Here is a 9,615-nt window from a genome sequence, read left to right as displayed (position 1 = left end):
TCAATTTCAGAAATTAGGGTTTAAAACTTGTTAATTATCGTCACGTATATACAAGTACGCTGGACGAAGTTCCTACGGTAAACTAAGATTTCTGGATTTCCTGCAGCGCACAAAGACCCCCACCCCGGCTGCGCAACATGTAGGCTCTCAGCCCTCATTTCTCTTCACTCCTGCCGAAAAAAAATCGACTAAACGTCTTTCGGGGTGGACGGTCGCTTTTAGATAATGGGACTGTCAGATAGGGGGATAGGGGAAATGAATAATAACGCCCCTGCACACTGCTTTGTTTTTTTCTCTCAACATGGACTCAGCAAACGCACTCGCGCAAGGCTCACAAGGCCTCGCGTATTTGTGTGTGTGTAGCTATTTTCGTCTTGTTATATGTCCGCAGCTGTATCCATGAGCAGGCATACCGGGGAGGCTAATAGCGCAGAGAGAAAAAAAGAAAAAAAGCTGCTGTGTTGGTACTATCATGTCAGCAGTTCGGATACTCGAGCCTGTACTAACGGCTTACTGTATTGCATTATGCCAAGTTTTCCATTACCTAGCGGCCGCCAGGCGGAGCACGTTTTATGTTAGTGGTTGAACAGCGATACCAGACACTCAAAGAAAAAGAACACGTACAAGGAGGCTCCTTCTGTGTGTCTCATCTTTTTCTCTGTCAGTGTCTGGCACCGTTCTCGGCGCGAGGAGGAAAATAGCCTCGAACCGGCGCGCCCGCGCCGCCGCTTCTCCTCCTCCCTTCCTCCTGGTATGCGCGGGCGGCGAGGTACGCGTTGAGTGACGTTCCTGTCCTGGTGTCTTTTGCACGTGAAAACAGCTTTTTACGTGTTTTGACGCTGGCTGTGAGCATAAATTGTGAGCCGAGGTCATCAGGATACCACTGCGCTGTTTTTGGCTGCACCAACAACTATCGCAAGCGGAAAGAACTAGCCGCAGAGCCATGCGCACAGCATCAACAGCCGCGGCGTCAGTGCGGCTGTGACCTGTTCCATCTGCATCGCTTTCCGTCGATGTCTTTGGCTGGCTAGCGTTAACAGAGGATTTTGTGCCTCCTTGATGTCACATGCTTTCTTCTCTAGCAGATAAAAAATGATGTGTGGCACCCGGACGTTTGGCCACTTCATTCAGTGACAACACTTGGATGCCTGTACAGCTTGTGACCTGCAGACAAGTATGAAGGTCACAAAATCATAGCAATGGAAGTAGATAGCTCAGATAAACAGAAAAAAGACCTCTCCAAAGTTTTTGTTGCATGCTAACTATGACAGGAAATGATATGAGATATTACAGCACTGCCGAGTAGGCAACGTTGTTGCAGCAGTGTTACCGCGAACAACCGGGCCTGGGCAGAAGCAGAGCGTGCTCACTGCACCAGTCGTCAAGATACCAAAGTCTGCAAAACTTTTGTGAAGACGCGTAGCGTGCTTAACGACGACCGGAAACACGCTTGCTCACCAAAGCACAATCGAGCTTCGGGTGGCGTGGCGAATTTCTACTGCCGCGCGGCAAATACTCATGCAACCTCTCATCTAAGTTTCTCTGTTTAGTGCGGACATGTATTTAGGGCCGCACCACTTTTCTTTGGACGAGCAAAGAGTGGACACGTACGCGAAAAAAAGTGGCGAGGCAGCGAGAATGACCATCCTCGCGCTCGCTCGGTGGCCAAGCCCCCAAGCAAGCAACGGTGACATACGCGATGTCAACTAGCGTAGACAGTGCTTTCGTTCGGTGCCTGCACGCCCTGGCTTAGTAAACATTCTCGCACCTACCACCTAGACCTGCTCGGAGGCGAGCATTTATCTCGAAGTGATAACCAGCTGAAACGCTGAGGACACCAGGCATCAGACGCCTGAATCTCGCACGACGCGTATCTCGCTGCGAAGTGCTCTGTAGTACCTGCCTGAAATTGTGAAGTGTATGTGGATCAGCTTTCACGAAAGAAATTCATCACCGTGAGTGGTCCAACAATACAGTTCGCGTCTGCGCACCATGCACACTCAAGCAAAGTGAAGTGCGGCTAACGTAAACATTCATGAAGTGACATTGTTATGCTGGCGGCAATCGTAGTATATCGAACTCAATCAGCATAAAAGAAGCTTCGCGGCTGCCTCTGTCACTTCTTCGACCGCCGTCGTAGATAGCGGTGCGACCGTTGCTGTGCACTAGAGCAAACAACAACTCCTAAACAAATTTCGTTTCCCTAGGTCAATCATCGGAACGACGGTGGAAGTGCGTCCTGCCCCATAATCCGATGAAATTCCGGCCATCACTAAACCAAACGGCGGCAGTCTTGCTCGAAAAGCTTTTCCCGTCAACCAGGCGCATTTCTAGCATACACACACAAAAAAAAATCAGAAGCTCCGAAACGCCACTTTGCGACGCCGCCGTATTGCACCGTGGGCGCAGCACAAATGCGCGAGCGCATGCCAGCATGGCGCTAGGGACAAGAACAGAACATAGACGGCGCCATCTCCCCAAAATGGCGGCGCCCTAGATGAAATGGTTGCCGTTCTTCAGAAACGCGTTTTCAGGGTTGCCTGAACGCCCTTGAATATTTTCTGCGAAAATGCACTTATAATTGTGGGTGCAGGTGGTCTCCAGAGCAGTAACGGGCAGTGCTGGCTTCAATAGCAAGAAATGAAAGGGGTGAGTCATCTGTGGACACGCCTTCCCCGGCGCACTTTACAAGGCTAACGCTGGCGACCCTGACCGCGTCTTCTCGCTTGAGTCTGGTGACTGTCAGGACCACGCATGTGACTGCGAGCGCCTAAAGGCTACTGGCAGTGCACATTCCCCCCACCCCCCGCAGTTGTTGACCGAGCAAGCGTCGTTCCTGGAAAGAAACGCGCAACGCACCGCTTCACCACGACGTTGAGAGCAAGGGTTGGGCGCCGCGCTAAAGATTTTTATTACAAACCCCACTGCGCCCAGGGTGGGTGCGCCCTGACAACTTCTACCCACTCCCCGCAGCAGTGGCACACAGGTCTGTCTCCTCTTTCTAGCCAGGCCTTGGCTGCAGAAGAAGCTTGGATTGGAACGGCCGCATTTCAATCGCCTTCGCAAAACATCAGCTTCGCAGAACAGTGAAACCCCTCCCTATTGTAAGCAGCGTGACGTCAAAAAGTTGTGGCCCGGTGGGCAAAATTGACAACTTTTGGTTCTGAGCCGCTGTTGTTGGTCCCGAGGGCTCCATCCCCGCCTTTCTACCCCGATTCGAGACGCCTCGCCGGCGCTCACCGGAAAGAAGAGGTGAAACGCTTGCGCTGAACGACTTTGGCCGGGGGAAAGGGTGCAGCATGGCAGGAGCGTGCTATAGGAGGCGCTGCGCACACGTTTCAGTAAACCCCAATAGTTACTGTCTCGTAAGTCTTGCTTCAAAATGTTCGACAGCGCCACTGTCGTTGACCGGCGGAACTCCATTGTTGAGTCAAAACGCCCGCGAGATTCAAATGCAGCAGCCCAGTCGACCAACAAAGGGGCGAGCTAACATGAGTCGTTTATCACACCCAAATTTACATCACTGGTAGTATTAAGACCAGCGACTTCAGTTCCTGTGAAAAAAGCCATGGAATATAACAGTGATCTTTCGCGCTGGATCTATTTTGCGGAGGTTACGGCACACAAAAAATGGCGCAATTGAATGGCGCAGTACTACCGTTCTGTTTGTCACAGCGAAATTGCGCGTTGAGAAGGTCTGGAATGTTTCCTAAATATTTCGTGTGCCGAACTTGTTCCCTATACGATGTTTACTTGCTTCTGAAATTCGGTTGAAAAAAGCGCAGTTTCTAGGTTACGACCAACTTTGAACATGAAAACTAAAAAATGTGACAATGTAGCTCAATGAAACTTTCAACGATTAACAAAATGGGTACTATCTACAATCCTGCTAAATATGTTTGTGATTTATGAATTGGACTAGGAGTTATTAATGCGTCATTTTTTTAAACTTCACACTTATTTATGGCACCAGTTCTAAATAACTACCCAACAAAGCTCAATAACTCGCTTGTAAGGGTCTCCAGTCACTTCATCTAAAAGCTGCAGAAGCAGTTTTCTTTTCGGAGCAGTAGTTTTCGGAAACATCTGGTCAAACGCAGGCAAGTCGAGCAAAATTATCGTTTTATGCCCCTCGCTCTTTTGCTCACTGCTATCATAATAACGTGAATAGCCTTTAGCGACACATACCACCGCAAAGAAGATACAATTATCTTTACAATGCGCTTAATATCATTTTTCTAGCGCAAACGGATGAGCCACACCGCTCACACAAACATGATGAAAAACGGCTGCTGACCGCCGCAAGCGTCGTACCGCCGCCTTAAGTCTTTTAAAGTCCAGTGTGTGCTACCTTTATCTGGACATAGATAAGGGAGGCATTTTCACTGAGGTAGAAAAGCGAGCTTCATGGATACGCACTTGCATTCAGGCTCTCGAAATCTTTTTGGCAAAATTATTCTACCCACGCTACGCAGTTTCTAGCAGCCAGATGAATTAAATTTATGGATCTTGCACACAAAAATTATCTTGCACACAAAATCACAGGAGGTGAGAAACAGTGTGTTAAATACAAAAATACAGACACGAAAATACAATTCGCTTAGTAAAGTACGTTGCGGGGCTAGTTGGTGATGCATTTTCTTTTCTTCAAAATTAAACAGCGCTAACTTGTCAGACGAATACACAGATAGACATGACAGGACGGGCGCTGCCTGCTTATCGCCTTCCAAAATACGGCCGGCTTAAGCGTAGACAATTTTGTGTCACTTTTAGAATTTTATATCAACGCTACTTTTATCCAGTTTGACAACCGGCGCTATCTACAGCGCCAGGGAATTTGCATCGGATTATGTGTCGCTCCAGTTTTGGGTAACATTTTTAGATATGTAGATGATTTTTTAGTACTTTTAAGGAAAAGTGACTATGGCCGGTATGAGGAAATTGCGACGAATATTTTAGAACAGTTCGGACAACATGTAAAAGGGCTCTCTTTTACGTACGACTTATCTGTCCTTAACCGCCCCAAGTTTTTAGACCTGAACACCGTGCTCGGAGATAAGTGCGTATGCTGGTGCTACCGCCCTAGAGCCAAGAAAGATTTTTTGCCTTTTGATTCGGCCTAATCGAAAACTATTGCGGCACTTTCTCTAGAATCCGCACTGGTCAAGTCATGCCCTCACATGATGCAAGAGAGCTTTCGGGGCGAGGTAGCAAGACTGCGAAAAGCAGGGTTCCCTGGCCACGTACTGACAGCTGTGACCGAGGCACTCGTGCAGAAATTCAAAGGAAGGAAAAAGAAGACACGCAGAATAGAAAGACCCGGGAAGCCAAACCAGTGGTTATGCCATACATCCACAAGGTGTCTTATAACCTGAAAAATGTGGGCAACAAGTACGGCGTTCCGATGGTGTTCTCTGCGCCTTGTAAACTGGCCAAGATGTGCCCCTAAAGTGAGCAGCAGTAGCCCTGTAACATGCGACTGTGGAAAAAACACGCTAAGCGCTTTGTGCGGTGTGCCACGGGTGTGGTCTACGAGATCCCCCTTTCTTGTGGCAAAGTGTATGTTGGCCAGACAGGGCGTTGTGTTAACGAACGTGCCAGGGAACATGAGCGAACCCTGGGAAACACATCAGACTCATGCATGAATCTACCCGCCCATTGCCGTTCTTGCAAGGATCTAAACGATCAGAACTGTGAGCCACGGCTTGATAAGATCAAAATTCTATCCAGGAGCAAAGTTAGATTAGCACGGGAAATATCCGAAGCCTTTTTCTTATCAAGGCGAGAGGCGACATGTGTGTCAGCACCACCTCTGTCTTCATGCATACCAGTGAATTCACTTTGCTTAAAAATAGGGGACAAAATGCAGTCTGCTCGTCTTAATCTACGTTTGCTGTCATCATTGGAAAAAACTTTCCTTCCTTCTTTCCTTTCCTTCTGTGGTTAGTCGTAGATGCGCGTGCGCTCACTGTGGTCTTTCTTATATGTTCAACGAAAATAGGACGGGCGCTGTTCAACTATGTTTATTGACACGTATTTTCGTTGAACATACAAGAAATACAACAGTCTTGACCACAGAAAAGACCAGACCACAGCCATGTCTATCTGTGTTTTCGTCTGAAAAGTTAGCGCTGTTGAATTTTGAAAAAAAAATACAATGTACAGGTCTAAGCAACTTAATGCTTACATTTTGCTGCCAGGGATGGGATTATGTTAGTAAACCCACAAATAATAGTGAAGTAGTCCTCAAACTTTGGGACAAATTTGTATGGTACAGTTCCTTGTATAATTTTTCATTTTTGATGTGGACAAAGGCCCTATCGACGATGATCCTCGACGAGTACATTTGCCTGGACTTCACGACCTTCATTTCCAGAAGCTGCTGCTTTCCCTTCATGTAGGCGGGTGTGAAGAGGTGCACTCCTCTAAAAAAAATAACAAAAAACTCTTTATAAAGGCGGAAACCCCCGCATCAGCCAGTACCTGGTCACCTTCTCCGAGTATGTCCAGTACACTTTAAGGCGAAAATGTGAAACTAACTTCATTTAAGCAACACACCAATTGATATGCATGCAATGTATCACACTTAAGCTTTAGATAAAAGTATTTATTAGCAATATGCATGTTCAGCTCGTAAGCAATCTTAAATGAAAAGGTTCCGCTTCGGATGATTGACTTAGTTCAATACCATCCGTCTCACTTGAAGTTTATGTGCTGTACGATTAAAGGTGAACAACTGCTGCCGTTCAAAGTGGGGCTTTTCATAAAGCTAAATTTAAAATATGAAGAGTAAAAAGAACCTATAAATAAACTTACCACTTTCGAATGGGATCTGCTTGCCTGTCACTCTCCCTCTATGCACAGGGGACACAAATATAACTGCGCCGTGTGGATTCCAACACACAAGTAACTTTATCGTACAGTCGTGCTTGTAATTGCTCCACCCTTCTTGCTGCGTGCGAAGGTTGAATGGTCTGTAAGCAAAAAAAAGGTGTTTCAGTATTGGGCACGAAAAACCTTTTCTGTACAGCGCTGAGGAAATCGTGCTGTGCTCATAATGTAGGTATACCTGGACACTGCAACTTCTGTGCGGTCGATGATGCATCCAAGCTTTGGAAAGAAGTGGCTGTCCTTCGCCGTCAGCCATGACTGGGCAACAGCCGGGGCAGGAAATTTTATTAATTGCTTGCACAAATCCTTCACGGTGTCTATCCAAAGCTTCAAAATGGCGGTCACAGTGCTACGGAACACGAAGAAACGGTAGGCCAGGCCCTTACAGAAAAAGCTTGCCTCAGATTGATGAGGAACAAAAACAACTGAGTTCCCTGTGGCAATGCAGTATGATTAGAGGGAAGGCCTGCTGCAAGAAATGAAAAAAGGGCAAAAACAATGGCTTTGGGCAGGCATGAAAAGATCGAACAAAACGACTTTCAGTGAATTGTGTTACATCCTGGTTACAATTGGAAGCCGCAATGAGAGTTGTGTTTCTACATAGTGGTCCACTATGTTGTATGGCTGAATGACTATGGGCTCATTTTACACCATTCCAAGTTATCACATTGAAATGCAGAAAGAGGAGTTATATTAGAGGAAGAAGCCATGCACACACACCAGTGTAAAATGGAACTTCGGCCTCAATCATTGCGGCCACACCTGGATCTTAGGCCTTTTGTTGCCTTAGCCGCCTGTTCACTTTGTTCAGGTCACACAATTTTTGTCTCAGTTTCTCGCATTCAGCGCTTAGTTGATTGCAGCTGAGGCAGACACCAGCCTCTGTCTGATTTCCTGAAATTGAAGACAAAAATATGATGTAAATCAAAGCACAAACTGAAAATATCCAATAGCTGTCAGAAACAGAAGTGTTGAATTCTGTCTAAACATTGGTTCATACCAAGTGGGTGCTCTAACTCCGATGGATATCAACATGACAAAAAGGCAACAACCATCTCCAATTAAGACCTGAACAAGAAAATGAGATTCACTTAAAATTTTCATAGCACCGATTACACTAACTTCTTGCTGCAAACAAAGTGTATGGCTGCTTGCCTGCATCGGCCAGCCTTCCTCCAGCATCACAGTCAGCCTCGAAATCCGCGAACGTGGCGCCTGATCCTTCTGCCTCGTCCTGTCCCGGCACTGGCACAGAGCCAGCGCCTGCAGCTGACCCCGCAGTGCTTGTTGCTGCAGTTCCTATAGCTGCTGGCAGTGGTGGCACACGCTGGTTTCAGACCTCAGCTACGTGAAAGGAAAAAAGAATAATATTTCAACGTTTAAAGCATCTCTAAACGCTGTAATGATGAAGGCACAAGAAAGCATTCGTACAAACCTTTTCAGGATGCGAAATGACCAAGCGCTGGTGGTGTCGTCATAAGAAAACAGCTGCGGCACATAAATGATGTCGTCTGGGTCGGCACTTGGTGCTCCTGAAGGAAAAAGAAGAGCAAAACCCACTCAAGCAGACTGCATTGCTTACACAAGGGATTCAAACACGTACCGCTGACGAAATGCTCGTAGCAAAGTCTAGAGTTGTCGGTCGGCATCCGCAGTTTGCCGTCAGCAGTCTGCCGGCGGATAGCAATGGTCCACTGTTTCCACCGCTGTCTGTCCCACGACACTCTGAACATCTAAAACCTGCTTTCCTAGAGTTGCTGCAGGTTAACGCATCGCACGACACCACTTCCTCGGTGCTGTGGACGTCCAAAGTAAAAAAAAAGATTTTCGAAAGGTCACGCTCACAGGCGAAACCGAAGCAAAAAGAGCGACAGAAACGACCCGGAATCAAAATTCACGCGACGAAACTTCGCAGTGATTCAATGCCCGCCATAAGTTGGGCACCATCTATTGCAGAAGGCAACGCCGCTGCGTCCAGCGTTGCTATGGGCAGCACCGTCGACCAAAGACTCCCAATAGTCCTTGCGAAAGCCTGCGACTTCTGGCACACTTTTTGGCGTGTCGCTCAGATAGCGAGGGCCTCTCCTCATGTTTCCTCCTCTGAACATGCCTCTAACCACCCTGATGCCTCTAAATTTTCCATGGAGGAAAAAAACTGAAGAGCGAGCGTCCGGCGACAGCCTTGGAGCCTAGTCTTAACAAGTAAAGATATAGTAAAAAAAAAGAGTGTCCCCCTGTGATCACGCCACGTGATAGCGTGCGGTAAAATCTAGCTCCGCTGCGCGCGCGCATGAGTGGATTAGCGCGGCAAACTGACTGTAGATCAACCTCCTTGCTGTAGACGCCCCGCGCCTCCTTGCTGTAGACGCCCCGCGCCTCCTTGCTGTAGACGCCCCGCGCCACAAGCCGCGCATACGCGCGCACTAGAAGATACCAGAAACAAAACATAAAGGACTGACTGGGAGAACGAAAAACTCAGGGAGAAAACGGCTTCACAAACACTCTGCTTGCGAACGCTGGCTGCGTGACGTCACACTTTCTCAGTTTTTTTTTCCTCCATGAAATTTTCCTACCTTCATGAGTTAGTGGCTGCCAACTACCTTTCAAGTCTGCCTCGACGGCGCCAGATGGCGCCACGTATCCGCGAGTGGGGCGCATGACGCCCTCGTCGAGGCCAATCACTGTCGCCATGAAAACGCCAGATGGCGCCACGTGATTGTGAGC

The 9,615-nt window shown here is 47.7% G+C and overlaps 1 pseudogene; it reads right to left on the bottom strand.

Moving 5' to 3' along the window:
* Positions 1-7,291: 7,291 nt before the first annotated feature.
* Positions 7,292-8,893, bottom strand: LOC149356724 (uncharacterized; annotated as a pseudogene).
* Between the last annotated feature and the right edge of the window lie 722 nt (positions 8,894-9,615).

The sequence above is a fragment of the Amblyomma mixtum genome, chromosome 3 (genome assembly GCF_055824585.1).
Source record: "Amblyomma mixtum isolate Tamu chromosome 3, ASM5582458v1, whole genome shotgun sequence".
In the NCBI taxonomy this organism is placed as follows: domain Eukaryota; kingdom Metazoa; phylum Arthropoda; class Arachnida; order Ixodida; family Ixodidae; genus Amblyomma; species Amblyomma mixtum.
The sequence above is the reverse complement of the archived record's forward strand: the minus strand, read 5'-3'. Positions and strand labels throughout refer to the sequence as shown.